We start from the raw sequence: 26,111 nt of genomic DNA on the forward strand, positions 1-26,111 counted from the left end.
CAGGAGCCAATCCTAGCCAGCACAGGGTGCAAGGCAGGAACAAATCCCAGGCAGGGCGTTAGCCCACCGCATGGCACACACACACCAAGCACAATTTAGGATCACCAATGCACCTAACCTGCATGTCTTTCGACTGTGGGAGGAAACTGGAGTACCTGGAAGAACATGCAAACTCCAAGCAGGGAGGATCCGGGAAGCAAACTCAGGTCTCCTTACTGCAAGGCAGCAGTGCTACCACTGCGCCACCATGCCACCCATGATGGATACACACGGATGGAAATCAAGACAAGCTAAATGTAGACCTGCTTGTTCCTTTATCTTTTGCATCTTATTGCTAATAAAGAGCAGTTGAAACAGTAAATACAGCTGTTTCAACAGCTGTTACAACAAATGAGCAACTGAAATGAAGCAGAAAAATGTCACTTGAGCAATAATGGTTTCATCAGCAATGAATGATTTCCCATGTTGCAATTGGGTTGGTACAAAAACCTGAAACTACCATGGCCCTCCAGGACCAATATTGCTCAGCCCTGACTTAAAGGCCTAAATTGCAAATAAATTAAATGAAGTTAATTAGTAACAAAAACTAATTAAGAAAATTGTTAGAATGAAAACCTGTAGCCACCGTGGCACTCCAAGTTTGGAGTTGGCTACCCCAATCTAGAAGATTATAACATTAGGAAAATGATAATTAGAACAGGCCATTCAGACCAACAAACTTGTCCATTCCATTCACCTACATAGTCCAAAATAACATCAAATCAAGATCTGAAGATCCTTGAAGTCCTACCCTCCACCACACTTCTTGATTGTTTGTTCCATGTGTCTATGATTCTTTGCATGAAGACATTTCTAACATGTGAAATCTGCCCTTAAAACATTTCCAGCTATATTCCTGTGCTCATTTGGCAGAATTTATTTTGCCATAACCCTTTCCTTCTTGTATTTGAGCCAATTGTGTACCCACTTACAGTCCACCCCATGAATTCCCCTTTTTATTTTTATCACTAGCCTTTCATGTGGTATCTTATCTAAAGCTTTCTGAAAATCAAGATAAACAATATTGTTTGCACCTCTTTTATCGTATGCATTTGCTGCTTCCTCATAGAGTTAGTTCCAGCATATTAGTGAGCCGTGACCTTCCCTGTTTAAACTCATGTTGACTGTTTGCCGATACACCTGCTCTGGGCATGTGCTGCTAGAGATTTTCCTTAAGAATTTCCATAAGAATCTATTTATCTATCTCTGACCTTGGCATGGTGGGACAGAGTTTATGTACCTCCTTGATCTATGTTGTTGGGAGATATGTGCTTGTTTTAGGTTTACCTAAGAACAATTGATCTAAGGAGATGGATCCAAACAGAAAAACAACACATAACTGACCATCATGAAATTGCTAATTGGATCAAAGAGATACTAGTCTGGAACAGGGATACCAGCACTCACTTCTGGAGCAATGTCCGGGTGTGGGTGGTGTTTGCTGTTGAGTACCTGATGGACAGGTAATTCTTGTAGCAGTCTGAAAAATCTGTGTGGACCCACCACATTAGCTCACCATCCACAGGTTGAAGTGTGAGGGTCTGGAGAAGTGCCACTGGGGTGACAGGCAAGGTAGCATGGATCCGGGCAATGAAAATTGGGTCTTGGGATATGGAATGTAACTTTTCTGACAGAATAGGAGCCAGAACTTGAAAGGAAGAAAAATAAAGGCTAGGTGTACTGTATCTGGACTTACATCATTATACAATGTTGCCTCTTGAACCAGTCTCCTTTATCCAAATGTGGTCTCTCTCCTACTCAACAGCTACCCACAAAAGAGGCCCTGGAATGATGTCAGGATATACACAAGCCCTCCGCTTTCTTTGGTAAAAGAAAGGGTCACCTCAACATGAAATTGAGTTGTAACATGGGACAGATTTGTGGTTATTTGTGTGTTTTTATCAAACAACTGGTGCTCAAAAGAGTATAATCTACTGACTCTGTAGCTACCTATAGAGACAAGACTGGGAGGAACAGATTATATGAGTGGTGAATTGTTACTGGATTTCCGTGTTTGTCTTGTAACTTCTATAATGAATCCCATGTTTGAACTCAGAGTTCATTATAAGTGTACCTGGTACCAGAGCACATTGGGTAAACGGTTAACAATCAACTTTGTAGTCATAAGTCATTGTAGACCAAATGTTCTAAACACTCAAGTAAATAGACATGCTGGTTTGTCAATTGATCACAACTTGGTGGTGAGTTGGCTAAGATGTGTTAAGCACACAATTTAATAATAGTCTGATTGGACCTGGTTCAAGACCTTGGTAGTTTAGGCGACCTACTGTATCCGAAGATGAGGTTGTTGGTGCCTGTAATGGTGGCGACCAAAGGGGCCTTTAGGGAACAGCAGTAGATGGGAAGCTGTCAGACTGAAGAAAGGTGATTGAGAGGTTACAGCAGGATAAAAAAGCTGGCAGCTGTAGCAGTTGCTGAAACAAAAAGCCATGACATTGGTCAAGTTTAACCATTTGACAATTCAGCAATGGCATGTGGGACATTGTTCGGGCTATATTCAGCTGGAGTTGGGAAAATGTGTTCAATTGAGGATATTATTGAGAGGTGAGGAGCTCTTAAATTTCTTCTCACTGGAGTCAGTGCCAGAAGAATTGTTTTACATCAGGTTCATCTCTGTTGGCGCAGTATGTAATAATAAAAAGCTCTGTAGTAGTAGGGAAATATGGGTAAATGAGGTTGAACTGGAAATGCTGAAAATATTGGATATTGTGGGGGTATTTATATATATTCCATCCATCCATTATCCAGCCCACTATATCCTAACTCAGGGTCACGGGGTCTGCTGGAGCCAATCCCAGCCAACACAGGGTGCAAGGCAGGAACAAATCCTGGACAGGGCGCCAGCCCACCACAGCCTGGGTGTTAGTCCATGGATAATTATGTACTTGCCTCGGAACAGTAGACCATCCCTTTATATTTGCACAGATAGTTGAGGGGTCATAGGAATGTGACAGTCTTTTCTGCATGTGCTTTGTGTACTTGGTAAAAAAACTTATCTCTTTGTAACCTATTGTATCCTTTGGAAGGTACTATAAGAGTATGGCTTCCAGAGTCACTGCTGTGTGCCATTCAGTCCTTGTGTTTAAGAGTAGTGTTTATACACTTGGTATTAACATGTTCATTGTGGGATTGGACTCCACTAACCAGAGAGCAGCTGCCTCAAGCTGAAAGGTTTCAAGTAGAGAAATGACTTTGAGACAGTTCAATAGATGGGTATATCAGCTGCAGTGTTACGGGTGTTATACCAGACTTTGTTGGAGAAGTGGGTGGTAATTCCGTGGACAAAACTGTCAATTTACTAATCAAGTTACCTTCCCATCCTCACCTATGTTTATGAGCTCTTGTTAATGAATGGAAGAATAAGTTGTCGCTGCAATATTGCTGACCATTCTCTCCATGGGGATATCGGCAATACAAGAGGACCTTGGAACAGAACCACTGCTTGAACAGATTAAAAAGAACACGGTGAATTATCTTGGAAGTGTGTTTGGGATAGCCTTGTGCGTCTCCCTCCAAGAGTGCACAGGCCCACTGAAAACAATTGGAGGTGCAGACCCAGGACACACTGGACAAGTTATATTAACTCTCTGGAGAGTACTTCCATATTCCTTAAGAAATGCTGTAGAATGTTGCTGTGGGTAGGGACGCCTAGTTAGTCCAGTTTAACAGTATTGCTTGTGCAACACTTTCCAGGAAATAAGGAACCAACATGATATTGTTGATCTTTGTGGGATGTACACAGTCTACTAATGTTCACATACATTTCCTTCCATATCCAAAATAAGTACAGGATGAGTTATAGAAATTGGCTTCTCTAATTTAGCCCTGTTAGAGAAAGACAAATGTGTGTGTGTCAGAGGTACTCTGCAATAAACTGTTTTTCAAATCTAATTAGCTCTTGCCATGCACCTCATACGGCCGAGACAGAATATAAATTCTCACTTCTCCATGTGTTGAAAGGTAAAGGTTCATAAAATGTATCATTGAATGGAAATAATGGTGAACTTTGTATGAATATTAGTGTGTTTTTAGCTAACCACTGACTTCCTCCTGAGATCTTAAGCTATCAAGTAGTTTCATTTCACAACATTTTATAGTTGTATGAAACCTTCTTGATTCATTGCAGCCCAACATTTGCTAAACTAAGTGAAAGTATGGTTGAACATTAGACTTTTTCCAACATGCCACTTCATTCTGGGTGTTTGGTGGTTATGGGAAGTCCACAGGCTTCCATTCAAGGATCTGAGTTCCAGGCATGGTGAGGTAAAACTGACTGAAGTCCTCTCAATATTATCTTGAACCTGTTCACCCCAGGAGCAAGAGTTTAGTCTGAGAGGGAATAGTCAGGGTTGTTTTTAGACGATAACCAGCTTTTTATGTCTGCTTGCATGATATGTTAAACATCTATCAGAAGGTGCAACACACAATTTTTGTTTTGTTTTTGTTTTCAGTGTTGTGACATTTTGAGTGATCCTTTTTTTTTACTTTATTGATGTCATGGCATAAATAAGCAAGTAAAAATACAAGTTTTTGCTTTTTGGATATCCTTCTCTATGTTTGTTTTAATTAAGAGGCTGTTTATGCTTTCATTTGTTAAGTGTACTTTATTTACACATTTAGATTAGGGCAATGAGTAAACCTGCTTAAAAATAATTTTTCTTACCTTTTCTTTAATTCTGAAAAGGCACACATTTTGTTTGTTTTTATTGTCATTGAGTATTATTAGAATCTGTATATTATAGATTGATTGTGTTTTCTGAATTGATTGACTGATTGATTTTTTTATTTTTTGTGGACGTAAATGTCTTATTTTAGCACCTTTGATGAATGACTATACTGTATGTAATACATTGATTCTTTTCCACAATACAGGAGTTCTTAGCATTCGTGCTTTGTTTTGTCAAGACTATATTTGCATTACTTGGGCAGCATGCTGGCACCACTTCTTATTGCCAGAGTCTCAGCTTGATCCCTACCAGGTGTATCTTATATATCTTTTTGGTTATATTTCTCCAGTCCCACTTAGGATGAATTTACTCAATGACTCTGTGGCCTTCTGTTTTTTTTTCACATACTGTATTTCATATAGAACAAATTTGATGTAATCACCCAAAAACCATAAGATATCGGAATGGCTGTTTTTGTATGCGGTACTGAATTCCATTTCAATTCTGATTATCCATGTCCGATCTGAAATAAGATTTTGCTCAAGGAGATGGTTTGATTATGTCATTTTTGTACAAGATGCAAAGTTATGCAAGATACAATGATACAATTTCAAAGATTGTTGGAATAATATGAGTCTCATGAAAGTTACACCAATAGTAAAAATAAATTGGGCTCTAATGAAAAATATATAAGGGGATTATCTATAACTTAAGGAGATGGAAGTGTCCATAATACATGTAATATGTACTGAAGGCTCATTTAATTCAGACAAACATGGTTATAATTTTCTCATTTATAGTTTTCCTAGGAGTACAATTGATACTGCAAGGCACATCTGGCACTGTCAGAAACTGATACCAAGACCAACAAAGAGTTATGATTTTATTATCATCTTTATGGAGAACAAAGATAAATCAAAGAAATTAGAATAACATTTTAATAAAAGGGTAATTAATGTCATTTCATACACTGAGCCATTGTCATACATTATTTAATCAAGGGTAAAGAGAGAAAGCATCCCATCCCCATTATCTAATACAGATTTGAACTAGCTTGCATCAGCACAAATGTCTGCGTCTTCTGCCTAAAATAATTCTCATTTATCTTGTCCTGTGGCTATTGACTACATCCTGTTCTCTTTGTTTAGCCTGTCCTCCAGTAGTCTTTCAATCTCATTAATATGCTATATGATAAGCACCATTGTTTATTTTGCCACTTTTGTTCATTTATTGTTTTTCATATTCACAAGGCTAATTTGGTTCAGTGAAGACAATAGGGCCTGGCATAGTTTGTTATGGTAGGATGAAAATTACTTCATAGATATGAAGTTCATTTATGCATAATCTCACTTCATTTTTTCTTTCTGTTTACAGCCATATTCATCAATAATGCACAAAACAGTGTGCAGTAGTGTTAATTAGCTTTCACTTGTCAGAGCATTAACCAAAAATAATATTAACTACATGTAATATTTATCTCTATTTTAATTAACATCCACTACCCAAGGGAGAGACATTAGATGTTGGGGCACAAGTAAAAGTCAAGGCAGTAACACCACATGATGTGATGGCTCACAGTGCGGCAGGCAAAATGACAAAAAAAAGTGTATATCTTTTAACTGAATGTTTTACCTCAAATGAGTGTAAAGCTTATTAGAAAATAGTGCATCAGGTTGAGGTTTGATTTGAACTGACCTGGATAATTCTAGGCAACTGCTTTTAAGCCCTTCCATAAAGGAGTTAACCTGTGACACAGTAGCAAATTTTCATCACTGCACTTGATTTCTAAACAAGTATTAAGTAAATACTGTACATTAAAGTTGTGTAGTTTATTATGCATCAAATAAAATTACATGTTTGCAGAACTTCTTTTGTGCGAAAAAGAAGATGGCAAATTTTGTTTAATCAGATGCTCTAAGATCCGTAAGGTGCATTTCATGTCATCTGTTATGAACCTTTTTTGTATAAGAAGATATTCTGAAGACAAAAGGCCACTCAGTTCCAACTTCTTCTTCTTTTGGCTGTTCCCAATAGGGGTTGCGACAGGGGATCATCTTGTTCGATATCTTTCTGTCCTTTACATCTTGCTCTCTCACACCCATCACCTGCATGTCCTCTCTCACAACATCTATAAACCTTCTCTTAGGCCTTTCTCTTTTCCTTTTGCCTAGCAACTCTATCTTTAATATCGTTTTCCCAATATACCCAGCATCTCTCCTCTGTCCAAAACAACGCAATCTCACCTCTCTGACTTTGTCTCCCAACAGTCCAACCTTGGACGACTCTCTAATGTACTCATTTCTAATCCTGTCCATGCTTGTCACACCCAATGCAAATCTTAGCATCTTTAACTCTGCCACCTATGTCTCTGTCTCCTGTTTTCTGGTCAGGGCCACCATCTCAAACCCATATAACGTAGCTGGTCTCACTACCGTCCTGTAGACCTTCCCTTTCACTCTTGCTGATACCTGTCTGTCACACATTACTCCTGGAACTCTTCTCCACCCATTCCACCCTGCCTGCACTCTCTTTTTCACCTCTCTTCCACAATCCCCGTTATTCTGTACTGTTGATCCCAAGTATTTAAGCTCATCCACCTTCGCCAACTCTACTCCCTGCATCCTCACCATTCCACTGACCTTCCTCTCATTCACATACATGTATTCTGTCTTGTTCCTACTGACCTTCATTCCTGTCCTCTCTAGAGCATATCTCCACCTCTCCAGGGTCTCCTCAACCTACTCCCTCCTCTCGCTACAGATCACAGTGTCATCAGCAAAAATCATATTTCACGGGGACTCCGGTCTAATCTCATCTGTCAACCTGTCCATCACCATTGGAAATAAGAAAGGGCTCAGAGCCGATCCATGATGTAATCCTACCTCCACATTGAATGCATGCGTCACTCAGACCACAGACCTCACCACTGTCGCACTTCCCTCGTACATATCCTGTACAATCAAACTAATACAAGCCATGTATATTTGAAACATGTTAAAATAAATGGCTTACTAACCAGGGTTGCTTCCTACCCTGCACCTGTTTCTGCCAGGATAGCCACCAACCAATCTGACTTCGGAAATGGGCAGTAATATCATTTTTTTCCTTTAAAATGTACAGTATATGTCTGTGCATACCCAATATATAATAAGTATAAATTGCTTACAATTGAGATTTCTACAAGGTGATAGATTTAGTCCTGGAATATTATGTAGGTGTGTGCTTACTAAAGGGAACTTACATTTAAAAAATAGCAAGCTCATCAGACAGAACACTCCAAAATATTTTCAATTAAACTTCAGAGTGTAACCTGAAATCTCAGCCTACAGAAATTTCAACTTTAGCTCAATGCAGGATTATAAATCAGGCCAGAAAGACTTTCTCACTCCTACCGCAGACCACATCCTGTACAACTCTTACATACTTCTCTGCCACTCCCGATTTCCTCATACAATACTACAGCTCCTCTTGAAGCACCCTATCATATGCTTTCTCCAGGTCCACAAAGATACAGTGCAACTCCTTCTGGGCTTCTCTATACTTCTCCATCAACACCCTCAGTACAAACAATGTATCTGTGGTACTCTTTCTTGTCATGAAGCCATACTGCTGCTCACTAATCATCACCTCCTTTCTTAACCTAGCTTCCACTACTCTTTCCCATAACTTCATGCTGTTGCTCATCAATTTTATCCCCCTGTAGTTACTACAGCTCTGCACATCCCCCTTATTCTCCATTCCTCAGGCATCCTCTTACTTTCCAAGATTCCATAAAACAATCTGATTAAAAACTCCACTGCCATCTCTCTTCTAAACACCTCCATGCTTCCATAGGTATGTCATCTGGATCTGGTATGTCATCTGACTTTCCATTCTTCATCTTCTTCATAGCTGTCCTTACTTCCTCACTGCTAATCTGTTGCACTTCCTGATTCACTATCTCCACATGATCCAACCACCTCTCTCTCAAAGTGCTCTTTCCATCTTCTCAACACACCCTCCTCGCTTGTGAGTACGTTTCCATCTTTATCCTTTATAACCCAAACCTGCTTCACGTCTTTCCCAGCTCGGTCCCTCTGTCTAGCCAATCGGTACAGGTCCTTTTCTCCCTCCTTTGTGTCCAACCTCTCATACAACTCAGCTCAAAGGAAAATACAAAAAAATTCACATTTTTTTGAAAATCATTGAAGTACCCTGAGGTGTTATTTCAAATTCAATAGGTGTCCTTTTCCCTATGGTTACCTGTACATATGAGATAAAATATTTTTCAGCATTTGTACAATGTGATAGATCATATCACAGCACATTTGGAGACAATATAATAACTATTTTTGTATAGTTTAGTTGTAAAAGCTGCAGTTACCTGCATGGTAGGTGAAAAGCTCCAAGAGCAAATGGCTATGTTGGTGGCATGGAGACACGCCACAGGTGGGAATGTTGCTGGTGGTTTAACGCAAGTGAGAAGGCCTGGCACATCAACATCCCAGCATTACTTCAGGCCATACAAGTAGAGGACGTTCATTTGGCCATGTAAGTCATGGCAGAATAACTGGCTCATGATAGAGGCATATAAGCAGAGGAGCCATGAGTTAAGAAGTTGCAGAGAAAGAGTAAAAGTGAAAGCGACTTTAGGAAACTGCCTGAAGTTGGGGGCATTCACATGAACAATATGCCTGATAAATAGAAAGGCTTCTGCCCAGATTGAAGCTGAAGGAATGGAAGGTCAGAAGCAGCAGCCCTGACTGGATTATGTCGGGCTGGCGTTAAAGATTGGCCAGTTAGATCAACCTGGCTTTTAAAACTGAGGAACTCCTAGCATGGATTGAAAAGGTAGCTGAACAAATTGCATAGCAATCCTTATTAAGCATTCTTGTATGTAGAGTTTTTTTTTCACTACTTTTATTTTTGAGCTTTTTTTTTTTGTTTACTTTTAATTTTGATAGCAGTTTTCTGTCTTCTTGAATTTTTTCCTTTGAGAAGGAGTAAGAAGAAGAGTTGTCTGTTTTATTTTTTTCATTACCTTTATTTTGAGCCATTGTAAATACTGTACATATTCACCATTGATTATTTTTGTTTATTGCTGTATATTGTGAATTCTGGGCATGTACAGCCTCCCAAACCCCGACACAGACAGGAAGGACACTAATTCTGTTCCACACAGAACGCGATTCATTTACACAGCTGCCTTCCACAGCACACAAGGCAAGCACAGTCTGAACATGTCTAAACCACCACCAAAGCAATAACATGACAACACTGTACATATACTCAATGACAAACCCTCCCTTGCCCCAGTAACATATAACACAATACACAGATAGTAATAAATGAACACAGAAAATGGCAATGATATTGAACTTGAGTCCGATTGTATAATTGAAGTCAGTCCGGCAGAATGAAAACAAACTGGTTGCAATGGCGCGATGTGGTAAACAGCAGGTAGGTTGATGCTTCGTGATGAAATCTCTCCCGATTGTTTATATAGTACTGCCGGATGTAATTGATTGATCATTAACAGGTGTTTTCCAATTTGGGGCTGCGATCTCTTTCCATCTTCAGTCCCTCTTGTATTTATGGGGACGACATTTACTGATGCACACGAACATCAAACGGGACGATGGAAACAAAACGCACTCAGTAGAAACATTAAACAACACTATTACTATGTAGCCCCACTACAACCTTCCACTCGTTTTCTGATATGTTGAGTGAGAGATCCTTTTCCCATTGTCCTCTTGGATCTTTGAAAGGGAGGGACTGTAAAATATTTTTATATATTGCAAAAATGCTGTCTGAGCCCTCGAGACTGAGCAATATTTTTTCCAGCATAGAGGAAGGTGGGAGATGGGGGAAATCGGGCAGGTTCTGTTTTGACACAATTTCTAATTTGAAGACAGTGAAAGAAATGTGTTGCTGGAAAATTAAATTTGGAATGTAATTGTTCATAGGATGCAAAGATGTTGTCTATATAAAGATCTCTTAAGCAATTTAATCCCAAATGTTTTCCAGATACTAAAAACTGCATATGTTTGTGAGGTTTAAAAAAGGTGGTTCTCATGCAGAGGTGTCATAGATAAAAGATTCTCCATCTTAAAGTGCTTTCTGCATTGGTTCCACATTCTTAGTGAGTGAAGCACACTTGAGTTACAGTATTAGTATATTGGCGATAACTTGCATTTATTGGGGCACAAAGCAGGGAATATAAAGAAGTACTGCAGGATTTTACTTCTATTGCGGACCCAGATTGTGTATGTTCATCTATTTGTGTCCAGGTTTTTATAGCTTGTACGTTTGCTGCTCAGTAAGAATATTGAAAGTTAGATAGAGCCATCCCACCTTCTGCTTTAGGACTTTGTATGGTCGCTCTTTGGGTACGTGGATGTTTTAAGTTCCAAATAAGTGAGGTTATGGTTGAATCTAATTCCTTAAAGAATGATTTATTGATGTATATTGGACTGTTTTGAAATACAAAGAGAAGCTTAGGAAGGGTATTCATCTTAACAACGTTAATTCTTCCAGCTAGAGTGAGATGGAGGGTTGACCATCTATGCAAGTCTTGCTTAATTTTTTCCATATAGACGGCAAAATTTTGTTGAAATACCATCTTATTTTAATTGTTGTCATGCTTTGTCATATTTTAATTATGTGTTTTAACTATGTTGTCAAGCTTTCAAAAAGAACAGTGACATATGATTTGAATTATTGTCATGTAAAAAATGGGTGGTATGCCACACTGCCATATAGAACTGTTTTAGCATGATGGAAAAGATTTGACAGCCTTGTGAAGGAAGTGGTAGGTTGACTTTATAGATGCAATTGCCGCCATACTGCTTACTTTTTAAAGTTGCACAGATGTCAGGTATGGCTACCCTTCTTTGGCTTGATTGTTATGGTATATGCAGAGAAAACACATTTGCATTTCCGTTTATGTTAAATTCTATCGCTGTTGCTTACACTATAATACTGAATGGCTAGAAAAGCATCTGCTTTTTAATGGCCAGTTTTTTATTGAGCTTTTATCAATATATGAAAAATTAGGCAGTAAATAAAACACAGCAATGTGAATATAACCCCCATTTCTATTTGCAGATTGGATTTTTTTAATTGTTTATTTTGCATATAGAAGTAAAAAAGAAAAACAAACCAAAGGTCTTTATAAATTTACAGCTCTGTTGAAATTCCCCTTACCTTTTAGATAGCATTTCTAGTTTCATAATGTTTGTGGATTTTTTGTTATTTTTCTTTATACATTACTTCATTAAATCGACTGTTATACATGGATTATCCAACCTCTGAATTAAATATGCTGTCCTGCCACAGGAAATTGTTCCTCCTTAAAATATTGGTATATTGAAAGTTTGCTGTGTCAATATTTGCCATGGAAAAGTCAAGGAAAATAGCTTTTGTAAACAGTAGCAATGTTTAGATTACATTTTCTGGTCTATGTTCTTTTTGAACTGTTCCATTTTACATAATATGAAAAATAAACTGCAAATCAGAACATAAAAGGCAGAGCACAGTTAACACACAGGTCCAGGCATCGTTCATCTTTGAAAATTAAAGTTTATTGGTTTACAACACTGAACAAATAATATCATCCCTTAGAATGCTTACACTGTTCCATTTCAGTGCTCTTGCTTTGAGGGTATGTTTAAGAAAGATTGCAGCTCTCACTTGTTTCCCATTGAAATTATCTATTAGGTAAAGGTGCCAAAAAATGCACCAGGGATGCACAAGTGTTAATTCTGCAAATAAAAAAGTGGGACACCTTGGTTGCCTGTCTTTATTTTACTGCTAACAATAAAATTGAAGAATTGTCTCACAGAAAAAAAATTAAATTCCAAGACAGATCAGCTGCTTTATGATTTAATTTATGAATTATTAAAAATGTTTCGCTACATGGGGAGGTGATTGAGTTAGAGGTAAACTTTGTGGGTATGAATAGTCTTCTTTGAATATTTTGAACTATGTTTATCAAAGATAAAACTATTGCCTAGGGACATCAGCTTTAACAGATTATTCTGGAGTACAGAAATGTGTGGTACATGTCACTAAGCAGTACCATGCATGTGGCGGGCAAGGCTGATAGTAGTAATCTTATTTAAGAACAAGTAAATGCTTATGCTCACCTTTCATTTCTGTTTGCGTTATCTAACAGCCTTTGTATTAACACACAACAGCAAGCTTTAAAACACTAAGTGTAAGCTTTCATGCATATAATAAGTTCTATTAAAATGTACACAAAAGTGACAAGAGACTTGAAAAGAACTGAGAAGCAGAAAGGTAAAATACATGGTGCATTGATGAGCACACTGGCGGCAGCAGCAGCAGTAGTCAAGTTGCAGGAATGGAAAGTAACTTGTTTCCATTAAGGCCTTGATAAAACTTAGACTGAATGCATGCATGATTACTGTAGGTACTCACACTGCGCTGCAGCACCTTAAGTAAACTTTAAGGGAGTACTCCCCTTCCAAGAATCATTCTGGATAAAGTGCAGTAACAGTTATAGATTTTTGTTAGTTTTGTTGACTATAAATATTGGTTACATTTTAAACTTGATATACTCGATATTTGAATTCCTGGCTGTGATCCCTGATTTCTTTATTTAAACTTATCTCTTAAACAGCTCCTGGTCCATTTCTGAAATGTTGACACTTTTCCTTCACTGGCAGTACACCTGTCGGATCATCCTTTGTAAAGGGTACATCAGTGGACGGAGTCAGCTTCTTCTGATTCAGTGACTTCTTGATTGTGCAGTAATAAGACAGGCATACCGCTATTTCAGGTCTAGCCGCAACCGAGGATCCCCCTGCCACTAGGGGCCCCAAGAGTCAATATAGATGCTGTCTATGAAGAATCAATGGGGCATCTGCCCAACATTGAAGCAATACTAGAGAAAAGTCATGATGATAAAAATTAGATGAGAAGTCCATTCTGGCTGTGTTTGACTCTATGTGTTTCTACAGCCTACATAGGCTACCTTCAAACTGCAGATAAAAGTGATTCAATTTGGATTTTTGGGCAATATCAAGATGTTTTGTTTGACTGTTCATATTAATTTTGTAAGTCATTCAGATCTGATATGATTGTGCACTGATATCTATCTTGAATCTGCAAAATCAATAAAAATCAATTTGTCAGGTAGAAGTGGCGCAATAGAAAACAAAGAATATGAGCTACATATTGACTGCTGACATGTTCACTTTAAATTGTTTTTATTGCTGGATGTCTGCAAATTTGTCAACTTGTGATAGCTTAAAGATGCATTGAATAAGATCATCATTGTGTATATTTAATGGGAAACATGAGACGACACAAGAGATGAGCCAAAACTGGTTTGACAATTTCCAAGTATTGAGGGGGGATATTTGATTATGGCAACATCTGATGGGAAGGCTCGCCTGGAAAAATAAATGCTTGAGATGCTAAATTTTAGAAGTATGTAACAATTAAATTATATTAACAGGCTTACTTTTACATTAATTGTTATATACACTGAGATCTACAAAGGTAGCTGTTTGTTTAATCCACTGGCTTCAATGGTAGTTTACAGTGATGAAGACCTCATAATCCATTATGTAACTTCTTAAATGATAAAGATATAAATTAGACTAAGGCCTCTGAAATAAACTGACTATCCTAATATAATCAAAAGGTATAATGATTATGTTTAAAGATTTACACATGACTCCGATTTACTAATCCTAGTCATCATATGCAAATAACATGATATCACCATCCAGTCAGTGCATTATGTCAGAGAAATTTCTTTTTTCAACAAGAGACTGCTGATGGATAGCTTTTTTATGGAGCAAAGTAATCAGTTAAATCATATGTGATGAACAATAGAGCATTATATTTTGTGGAGATTTAATGCAAGTGTTACTTAAAGCCCATTTGAGAGGTGCTTATACTTTGAATTAGATCAGCCTTCAGCAATGCAGTTAAGGAGAGCTGCAGTGCAGTTCAGGTATTGATTGTTTAGGTCTATTTGGCTGTGTCTGTGTCTCCTATGCTACACCATTAATATTACTGTTGTTTTTAATAGTTGGATTATTATATGTACTGTAACCTATATATTTTGCCCCCCACCAACATGGTTATAATGAATCAGTGCCATTGTCCGTAAGTAGTTTTTGACTACTGTGAATATATGACTGTAGCACATTCATTAATGTTGGTAAAATGTGTGACTCTTCCAAAGGGTCTTCAGATTTTTAAATACTTATAAGTTATTTGAGGGTAAAATCGAGTGAATCTACAGAATGGTCACCAAAGTGTGCTAAGAAGAAAGATATCATCATCTACTATGATGACAACACACGCCTGCCTTTTTTTGCTTCTAAAGCAACCAGCATGCAACCATACACTACAATAGATTATTTCTTTGTTGTTGTTCACTTTCATCCACATGTGACATTTATACAAGCATTCAAGAATATTAACATACATTCTGGCTTTTAATAACTTTAGTCATACTGTCAATAATGTTTGTTTTTTAATTATGAGTTATTATTACCACTGAGCATTGGGAACTCATTAGTAACTGTGTTAGAAAGAGAAAACAATTAGTCTGAAGCCATATCAGTCACAGAATGTCATGTGTGTGTTGGTAGCTGGTCTTTGAACATAACTGTAGTTAATGTATACACTTTGGGCAATATGTTTCGTGATTTCAGTCATCCTTGTTCAATTTGTCAGCTTTGCCTATATAAAAATTTACACATTTTACTTTTTATAGCATCTTTAACAATGGTACACATAAATAAACAGTAAATGTTGTTATTGATGTTGTTATGAATTACAGCCCTCAAATTAAAAGTCTTAAGTGAGCACATTATGTGATGAGTTTCCATTAATTAAGCACATTTTGTTGTACACCTCTTTTTGTATTGTAGCTTAGCTTGTGAAGTCATTCTGGTGTTTAACATTAATACATTCCAGCCAACTGTGAAATTAAAATTTTTGCCCTACAGCAGTGCGAGTCTTTTTGGTTATTTCTTTCCAATCACAGCTAGACATTTGTTACAGTGCCCTTGTGGCATTACAGAGAGATAAGAAATCTAACTTTCAGATCCCCCAAAAGGCTACTTAAAAAATACTTATAAAGGAAAGTGAAGTTAATGCTGGAATTTCTGTATGATCTACGATTTGCTGAGACGTCTGAACTTTCATTTTGGTAATACTACTTGCTCGTTGGATCTTTTGTAATATTTTTGAACCCTGCATTTGGCTAAAATGGCATTGGGTATTAAGTGCTGCTTGAACATTGTTGCTTAGCCTATTGTAACTGAAGGGATAGTCTATGTTCTGTCCTCACCCCCTACCGTTCAAGAGGCCGCTGCTGCTACAGTATCAAAGAAAGGACAAGGAGAAGAGGTTCATGAAACATGCATAAATAGATTTTCCAAGGTTTATATAACTAAAAAATGTCATGCTTTGTCAAAATCCTATACTTAGTCCTCATAACTAAACAATAAATAGGGATCTGGTTTGTTGTGATTTTTTACACTGGTTACCTTGAGTTTTCTCCCACATCCCAGAGATGTGTGTCTTAGGTTAACTGGTATCTCTTAACTTTATAAATATATGTGCTGGAATGAGCCCTGCGATTGACTGAAGCTACCTTCAGGAGTAGTTCTTGACTTAAACCCAATGTTTCTCCAAATGGTTTATGCTCCTGAGGTGTGCAGGGATTATCCTAACTACATAACCGAAACAACTAATATGTTCCACAGTGTTTCTACTCCAAAGTCTTCCGGTATTGCCAAGTTCTTCACTTTGTCCCAGATAGAAGAGTCCAACACTCATTTACAAGAACCACTTGTACTTACAGTCTAGTTCTTTCAGTCAATGCCCTAAACTCATTACCATAGGTGAGAATGCAGATGTAGACTAGCAGCAATTGGACAGCTACATCCACAGACTTAGTTCCCGATTCACCACCACGGTTTGGTACAGCATCCACAAAATTTCTGCCACTGTACCAATTTGCTGATCAGTCTCACAGTCACCTTCAGCCTCTCTCAAGAGTAATTGTCTAAGGTGCTTGAACCCCTGTAGTTGGGGTAGCTGGTCATTCCTTACATGCAGAGGATAAGTCATTTTTTCTTGGAGAAAAACTGTGACCTCAGATTTGTAGATACTAATTCTTCCAGCAGAATCTCAGTCAACTGCAAACTAGTGTGCCCTGGACATTACAATCTGATGGGATCAAGAAAACAACATGTTCTGGAAACATGACAAATGAGACTATGGTACTGTACTGGGCTCCCTTGGTATAAATGAAGGAACCTTCAAATCTTTCAGAGCTTCAACTAATCATTTAAAATTGCCCATAATTATCATGAACAGGACAGGAGACAAGACGCACCCTTGGTGGATTCCTGTGCCAATGCCTACATTGAACAGTTTTAATTTAATGCCAAAGCATACAAACACAAACTCTCATTCTGGAATACAGGGACACAGCCTCTGAACCCTATACTCTTATAGCACCTTTGACAGGGCATTAGGTGGCCAGCTTTTCTTGAGTATGCAAAAGGTTGTGTATATATATATATATATATATATATATATATATATATATATATATATATATATATATATATATATATATATATATATATATATATATATATATATATATATATATAGTATATATATATATATATATATATATATATATATATAATTGGAAGATCCCATGACCCTCAAGTGTAGTAAGGACGAAGTGTCTCAAGGCACAATCCTCATCTTCCACACAACATGGAGGAAGCACATTAGCCTAAACACCCCTATAATATCTAGTACTTTCACTGAAGAAGGTATATCCACATAGGTGCAGGTGTTCCTCAAAGTACTATTTCCATTTTCCCCATTTGAAGTCATCATATCCCTACTCTTACTGAGAACAGCCTGAACAATGTACCTCCTATTATTTCAAAGTCATGCAACATTAATGGGAGGGTCCCTAACTGATTTACCAACTGGCTAAAAAGGTGGTTTTTCTGCAGTTGGCTGAAATGAAGGCCCAAATGTGGGTGTAGTTTGGTGAGATGGATGCAAACTATCTTCAAGTTAGCCTTGAAGAAGTTCCCAATCGATTTCAATTCATTCATTTTCATAAATCATTTATCCAATTAAAGCATTGTAGGGAGCTTGAGCCTAGCCTGAAAGCAGCAGACCATCACGATGTACACTCATATGCAGTCCTGCAATTGGCAAATTTAGTGCCACCAATTGAATTAAAGTGCACCTCTGTATGACTTGGACTCAAACCAGAGTATTCAGAGAAAATCCTTGCAAACATATGGGGAACATGGAAATTCTACTTTAACTCAGTACATTGAAGACTCTCTACTAAGCAGTGTGTTTAAATATTCCTTAAAGTATGTGAAAAAATACAAGCATCTGATTTGTTGTGATCATAATCAAAAAATACTTGTACTTTATTTTTGTCTTTTTGTAGAATACCATTTTGGATGTGGTAACAACAGAGGGTTCATATTGCTCAGAATCACAATGCCTGTGAGAGAAGACTGAAGGAGTAAGTAGAAATGTAACTCACTACAAATTTAAAGAGCAGATATTTTTTTAAACATTAGACATTTAATTTATATTCCAATAAATGTTGAAGAAAGAGATGAATGTAAAATGATTAAACATTAACTCTAGTGATGTGGCAGGCAAAAATAACATTTCTTAAAATCAGAAGTTCTGTTGTATCTGTTGTTTCATATCTCGTGTTCTACTGCCCACACTAGGTGATATTTTTCTGTAGTTGCAGACCGCTGCGTTTGCGTGATACATTTTAGCTCTGGTCCCCTCAAAATCTATGAAGGGCTAATAAAGTGGCTTTATTAACCACTTAAATAAGTGGCATGATGACATGGATAAATGTCAGTAAAAATAGAACTGAAGTTGGATTTAAAGAAAGACAAAGAATACCATCATTGTGTTTCATCAATAGCAAGATTAAAGAGGTAGTGGAGAAGTTCACGTTTCTGATTCCAGTTGTAAACTTTTAATATGGGATGTCAAGACCTACATTAAGGTAAAGAAAGCTAACTAGAAACTTTTCTGTGTAAGGTGGTTAAAGAAGTTCGGACTGTCACAGATTGTATTGATACTTATTTTTTCTGTGGCCTTTTAAGAAAGATTTTGCAAATAGATTTCATCTTAAATTCTGTGAAGAGATGTTATGTAATAATTGCTATATGTGTTAAATAAAATATTGAAACTGATATTAAAACCTTTTTTATGTACACTAACTGATAGATATGTATGAAGAATTTTTCTTTGTGCTCATACACTAGTAGACCACTGGTCCCTAATTATTTTTTTTTATTCTTCACTGGTGACACCCTTTAACTTAGTAGTCCATCATTATTATTCATCGATCAGGGCAGTGTGTTCTCACTGTGCAGGATGTGGAAAGAAAGAAACCATGGCTGCACTTGTTGTACTAGTGGATTTCGCCAAAGCCGAATAAAATAATGAGCACATTTTGGAGGTTAGATTGGTTGGGTTGGTGGTTAGATAATTGCATTAATGATGATGAGTGGCTCAACAGTTACCATGAGCCATCCTGATGGACTTCTTTCAATAAATTGGTGCTTTATAATGAAGCTTTTTCAGTTCTCTCTGTACTAGGTTCTTTGCAACAGGGATGTGTCAGAGACAACTTGCTAGCAGATTGGAGATATTTCAGCCTAGTCTCAATCATCTCTTCCCTGATTTGGTTACCTACTCTATTGGCTGCCATTGGCAGTGAATAACAAGCAATAAAGTTTGATTTTCCAATAACCCCAATCCTCAACGTACCAAATAACATTTTTGCTGTAGTCTCTTCCATCAGATCCTACATTTCATTTGCTGAGAAATGTTTATTTTTCCTCCAAACTTGGTGTTTATTTTGGCATTTTTATTGAACTAATCATGCATGATGTCTTGCCATTTACAGTAAATAGTATTATATCCTACCATATAAGGTTACTTGACAGTGTTTTCTAGGTGGACATGATATGTTTGTTTATATGAGTGCAATGTTTAGTTGATTTGTGATTTATATGCAGAACATACCAATGTTTTATAAATTGATAATTGGAACTTTTAGGAAATATATATAAGGTCCTAGATCAGTTATTGAAAGTGTTACAACTTTCTCCAACATTTGAGAGCAATAATATTATCCCAGACATGAAAACTATGCACTCCTAAAAAATTATAGGATTCCATCTCCCAGTGTAGAGTCACTCTACTTATCCAGACTGAAACATTAAGTCATTATATGACCCATCACACCCTGCCCATCCACTGTTTGCACTCCTTCAGTTGGATAAATGGTGCAAGTCTGTCAAGACAAAACCTAACCAGTTTCATAAAAACTCTGAGATGCATATACTGTACTTATTTTTCTAGTATCTTCAACACTATTTTCAAGTATATTTAAGTGTTTCTTTTAACTTGATTGTTTTTGCGCTATTGATGAATGGTGATTAGTACTGCCTTCGTACTATATATCTATACTGATGTTTTATTTGTTTTTGCAATAAAATGGCATGATTACATTTGGTGTAGTTAATGTAGACTGATATGGAAATGTCACCATGTATTTTCCATTTTCCTGACCTTTCCTTTAACCAGAGAGATAAGGCTTTTATCATTCTTACCTCAGGGCTACCAGTTAAGCTATGGCCAGCATATAGGGTCCAAACAGCTTATGGCTTTTATACTACATTAGTCTGCTTAATGAAAGGAATGCATCACCCTGCAGGAACCAATTGGTAGTGTCTTTGACAAATTACATTATTATGCTGTTGCTGATGTCTGCTAAAATATATGATCAAACTAGTTTTATTTTCTTATATTGTTTGCTTACATATAAATAAATCATATCAAGTGTTTTAAATATTTAGAGTTACGGAACAGCACTCTTCCCATCACTCTTCCCACTGAACTCCTGACTATCCATACAGTTAACTCTCTCCCATCCATTATTAAATAGAAGGGGCACAGCAGTTGAGCTTTAGTGATTCTTCATCTGGGTAGGATGTACATTCAAAAGCTGTGCACTTTAAGTTAATTGGTGATTATAAATTGGCCCCATGTGTGTTATTCTTAACGTCACTAGTGTAGTCTCTGACCTCTGTGACACTAAAATGGATAAAATGCATTTGAGAATGTTTTGTTATGTGATACATGACTGGAAGTATTTAAATATTTTGCACTTTTTTACACTTTACACATGTTTTGTGACATATTACTGATTATTGCATTATAGTAAAGTATTACCTCTCTTGATGGAACATTGGGTGACGCTGTTGCTTCACAGCTTCAGACCCTTGGAATCAAATCCCTGAATAGTTATTGTCTGTACTTAACTTTTTGTTCCCCATGTCATATTTCTCAATTCTTCGCATATGCACAAAGTAAATTAGGTTGACGGCATTTCTGAAGTGGCCTCACATATGAGTAAGTGATTCCAGGTCCAAGATTTGTTCCAATACACCATCTGATGCTTCTGGTTTGAACTCTGGTTTCTGTGACCCACTCTTCCAATAAATGTATTCAGGAAATTTGTCAATGGATGATATGTCATTTTTGAAAAATAGAAAGTAACCTTTTTTTCTTTTTTTTACACAGTTATGTGTATGGAATGTTATTTGATTTTAATAAATTAAATAAAATTTTTAAAAATAGAAGTAAACAATGCTGTACTAAATACTTTTCCCAAGGAATGCAGAAATAATGCAGATATTAAAAACAAAAGCAATAATAATCCTGTAAATTATACACTAAATATTTAAAACTTAAGAAATATAGCAGTTGTATAGTCTAGTAGGAGACTTATGTGATGTTTGAATCTCTTACAATGACAAATGTTTTGAAGAATTCACACATTACATTCAACATCTTTAACAAATGTGGTCCAGTTGTATGCTGAGAACTGTACATTGAATGACAGAGAGCATCGCCAGAATATTATTTCAATACATTTGCCTAATTTCCATAGAAGCCTTGTGTTAAACTTTTAATTGACTTCTGACGGTGTTCGACTTCTTTCTAGTGTCTTTGTCAAGTTATATGTGAGTATATTTACTGGCCATGCATCCTGACATTGAGTATTGTTGTTATGAGAATGAATTACTCTAAAGAGTTAACAGTGCAGTGATCAATTGGCTTGTTTGGAACAATTTACAGCAAATGAAAACTACAAAGACAGTAATTGCACCTTCCCTGTAAATGTAATAATTTATCCTACACTTAATAGCGTGCATGACCAACCAGCTAAGATGGAGCTCATGCTGAGAGTAGTGGAGGTTAGGACCATTTTTGACAGCCTGACACTTTAAATACAAAACCAAGTGAAGATTTACTTAGATCATCACAGAATGACCTTTCTAGGTCACAATGCATAAAGAATAACTTTGTAATTGTTATCAAAACTGAAAGCCAGGAGAGTGAATATACAGTAATCCCTCCTCGATCGCGGGGGTTGCGTTCCAGACCCCCCCGCGATAGGTGAAAATCCGCGAAGTAGAAACCATATGTTTGTGTGGTTATTTTTATATATTTTAAGCCCTTATAAACTCTCCCACCCTGTTAACATTATTAGAGCCCTCTAGACATGAAATAACACCCTTTAGTCAAACGTTTAAACTGTGCTCCATGACAAGACAGAGATGACAGTTCTTTCTCACAATTAAAAGAAAGCAAACATATCTTATCTTCAAAGGAGCGCCGTCATAAAGGAGGCGTCAGGAGCAGAGAATGTCAGAGAGCGCTCGCAAAGAAAAGCAAACAATCAAAAAATCAATACATGCTTTTAAGTATACAGAAGCACCGCGATAAAGCAGCATTTTGTAGAGGAGCGTCCGTGTCCTCTGTGCAAACAGCCCCTCTGCTCACACCCTCCGTCAGGCAGAGAGAACGAGAAAGATAGAGAGAAGCAAACAAGCACAGCGCGGGAAGCATATCTTATAGCATTGAGGAGTTTTAGTTAATATGCAATACATGCTCTGATTGGGTAGCTTCTAAGCCATCCGCCAATAGCGTCCCTTGTATGAAATCAACTGGGCAATCAAACTGAGGAAGCATGTAACCTAAATTAAAAGACCCTTTGTCCGCAGAAAGCGGCGAACCAGTGAAAAATCTGTGATATATGTTTAGATGTGCTTACATTTAAAATCCGCGATAGAGTGAAACCGCGAAAGTCAAAGCGCGATATAGCGAGGGATTACTGTAGTCAAAATAAATATGTTTCCAATGCTAAATACTGTATCTTTCCCAGAGGCATCCTTTTATTTATATATAAATAAATATATATTTATATATATTGTGGCAGGAGGCTGGGAGCCAGACCCAGCCGGGACGCCTGGAATGATTGGAAGGCAACCTATACCTCCCCCGGGCCACGAGGGGGCAACCGCCCTGGATAGTGAGGGGACCACTGGAAAGGTACAGTGAGGCTCAAACCCGTTCCCCAGACCGCATAAAGCCCGGGAGATTTGCACTTCCGCCACACCTGGGAAGGTGGAGAAAGAACCTTCCAGGGATGCCCAGAGTGCTTCTGGGTGCTCATGCCGGAAGAATTTCAGTGAACACCTGGAGTATGTCCAGGTGACTATAAGAAGGGCCACCTTTCTACAGTCGAGGAGCGAGAGTCGGGTGCCGGAATAGGATGAAGCTCCAGCAACAGAGAGAAGAAAGGCGGTCCATGGACATTTAAAGGCCCGTATTGGAGGGTGTTATGTGCGGGAGGACTGTGTGTGGTAGAGGACTATTTGGTTTGTGTAATTAGTTTAATAAAACGTGTGTGGCATTTGACATCCGGTGTCTGTCTGTCTGTGGTTGGGCTGTCTATCACTATATATATATACTCAGCAAAAAAAAGAAACGTCCTCTGACATTCAACTGTTTTTACTTTCAGTAAACTTAATGTGTAAATATTTGTATGAACACTAAAAGAGTCAACATCATAAGACATACACTAAAAATGTTTCACAATGTGTCCCTGAATAAAGGGAGGCTCAAAATCAAAAGTACCAGTCAGTATCTGGTGTGGCAAGTACTGCAGTGCATCTCCTCCTCATAGACTGGACCAGATTTGTCAGTTCTTGCTGTGAGATGTTACCCCATTCTTCCACCAAGGCACCTGCAAGTTTCTGGACATTTCTGGGGGGAATGGCCCTAGCCATCGATCCAAATCGATCCCGCTCCAGGGTACAGGCCTCGGTGTAACGCTCATTCCTTCGACGATAAACACGAATCCGTCCATCACCCCTGGTGAGAGAAAACCGTGACTCATCAGTGAAGAGCACTTTTTGCCACTCCTGTCTGGTCCAGCGAAGGTGGGTTTGTGCCCATAGGCGGCGTTGTTGCTGGTGATGTCTGGTAAGGACCTGCCTTACAACAGGCCTACAAGCCCTCAGTCCAGCCTCTCTCAGCCTATTGCGGACAGTCTGAGCACTGATGGAGGGATTGTGTGTTCCTGGTGTGACTCGGGCAGTTGTTGTGGCCATCCTGTACCTGTCACACAGGTGTGATATTCGGATGTACCGATCCTGTGCAGGTGTTGTTACAGGTGGTCTTCCACTGTGAGGATGATCAGCTGTCCTTCCTGTCTCCCTGTAACGCTGTCTTAGGCGTCTCACAGTGCGGACATGGCAATTTATTGCCCTAGCCCAGGGGTCCTCAATCCCAGTCCTGGAGAGCCGCAGTGGCTGCAGGTTTTTGTTCTGACCTGGTTGCTTAATTAGAAAGCAATTCTTGCCAATAAAGCACTAACAAGCTATGAAATTAAATTAACTCTGCTATGTCAGGTCATTCTCATATCCTAGATTTTCTTTCCCTTTCTATCATGCAAATGATTTGAAGGCTAAAATGGACGAGTAATTCTAAGTCCTTCACTTTTTCCTCTTCATTTTTCTTCCAAGTATTTAATTAAACCCAATAGTGCAGATAAATACACACAGGTGTAAATGTAAATAAGCTAAATGAAGAAATGCTGCTCTCTCGTGTCATTTGCATGTTATTGATAATAAGGAGCAATTAAAATAGCTGTTTAAGACAAAATTAAGCAATAAGGGCTCAAAATCACTAAAGTGAAGCAGAAGTGTTACTTTAGCAATAAGTGCTTTTTATTAAGCAACTGGGTTGGAGCAAAAACCTGCAGCCACTGCGGCTCTCCAGGACTGGGATTGAGGACCCCTGCCCTAGCCACATCAGCAGTCCTCATGCCAACCTGCAGCATGTTAAGGTCTTAACGACCATTCCACAGGTGCGTGTTAATTAATTGATTATGGTTAATTGAACATACATGGAAAACATTGTTTAAACCCTTTACAATGAAGATCTGTAAAGTTATTTGGATTTTTAGAACATTATTGTAGAAAAAGGGACGTTTCTTTATATATATACACACTGTGTATATATATATATATATATATAATATATACTGTATATACATACATGTATATATGAAACCTGCTTTGTAAGCCATGGAAAAAAAAATCTTGCACAAAATCTTCTGTGTATGTTTTATTCTGTGCCCCAGTCAACACTTAGTGCCATCAATTTCCCAGCAATCCAATGGTTCATGTAGTGTGAAAACTATGAAACCAATACAGGACAAATTAAAAAAAGAAGCTTTTATGTGCTCTATGTCATAATCATGTAATGTGCATTTTGGCATGAAGATTCAGATAGGGATTAGAATATAAGGCTGTAAGACTATATATATATATATACATATATACTGTATATATATTGTCAGAATCACGACAAAAAAAACACACAAAAAAAAGTTTGGGGCAGCCGCCTGCACTGATTTGTACAGATTGGAGTCCACAATTGAACTGATTTGCTGGCACAAAGATGGCAGCTATAAGGGAGATCGGAGGAAATGACGTCAATAGTGGGTCTGGAATCAGAAGAGGTGTAATTGGGCCCAGGACCGCAAGTGATGTCACCAGTAGGGCTGGAAACTTAAAATGGTTTCATTGGGCCTGGGACTGGAAATTATATCATCAGTGCCAGGTGAAATTTCCCGTAACCGGTCTGCAAGGACATGAGAGAAAGAGCACACACCGCCACCCCTTCGTTTGGCATGGAATGGCTTTCATTCAGGCCCTTTAGCTGCCGCCCATGCACACGTGTGTGACAATATATTATTTTCTCATACAGTACCACCATCACAGGAAAGTAATACTATATGTTTTAGCATAGCTTTTACATTTCAATTATACATTAAAAAGTATCCAAGTGATTTATTGGAACAATTTAGCTATTAGCTAACCAAATGTGGTTTATGGGTTTATACTTGTTTTTCAGACTTGTTATGTTCTTATGGCAGTGCATACATGCTGTATATTGATCTTA

The 26,111-nt window shown here is 37.8% G+C and overlaps 1 protein-coding gene across 1 annotated transcript in view; it reads left to right on the forward strand.

Annotated features, from left to right (window-relative positions):
- dlgap1a (discs, large (Drosophila) homolog-associated protein 1a) overlaps nt 1-26,111 on the forward strand; it is an 879,958-nt gene that overhangs the window by 366,415 nt on the left and 487,432 nt on the right. The window contains exon 4 of the mRNA XM_039754830.1: nt 18,199-18,276. The gene's annotated coding sequence lies outside the window, so the exon portion shown is untranslated. The remainder of the gene's footprint in view (nt 1-18,198; nt 18,277-26,111) is intronic.

The sequence above is a fragment of the Polypterus senegalus genome, chromosome 5 (genome assembly GCF_016835505.1).
Source record: "Polypterus senegalus isolate Bchr_013 chromosome 5, ASM1683550v1, whole genome shotgun sequence".
NCBI classification, from domain to species: Eukaryota; Metazoa; Chordata; class Cladistia; order Polypteriformes; family Polypteridae; genus Polypterus; species Polypterus senegalus.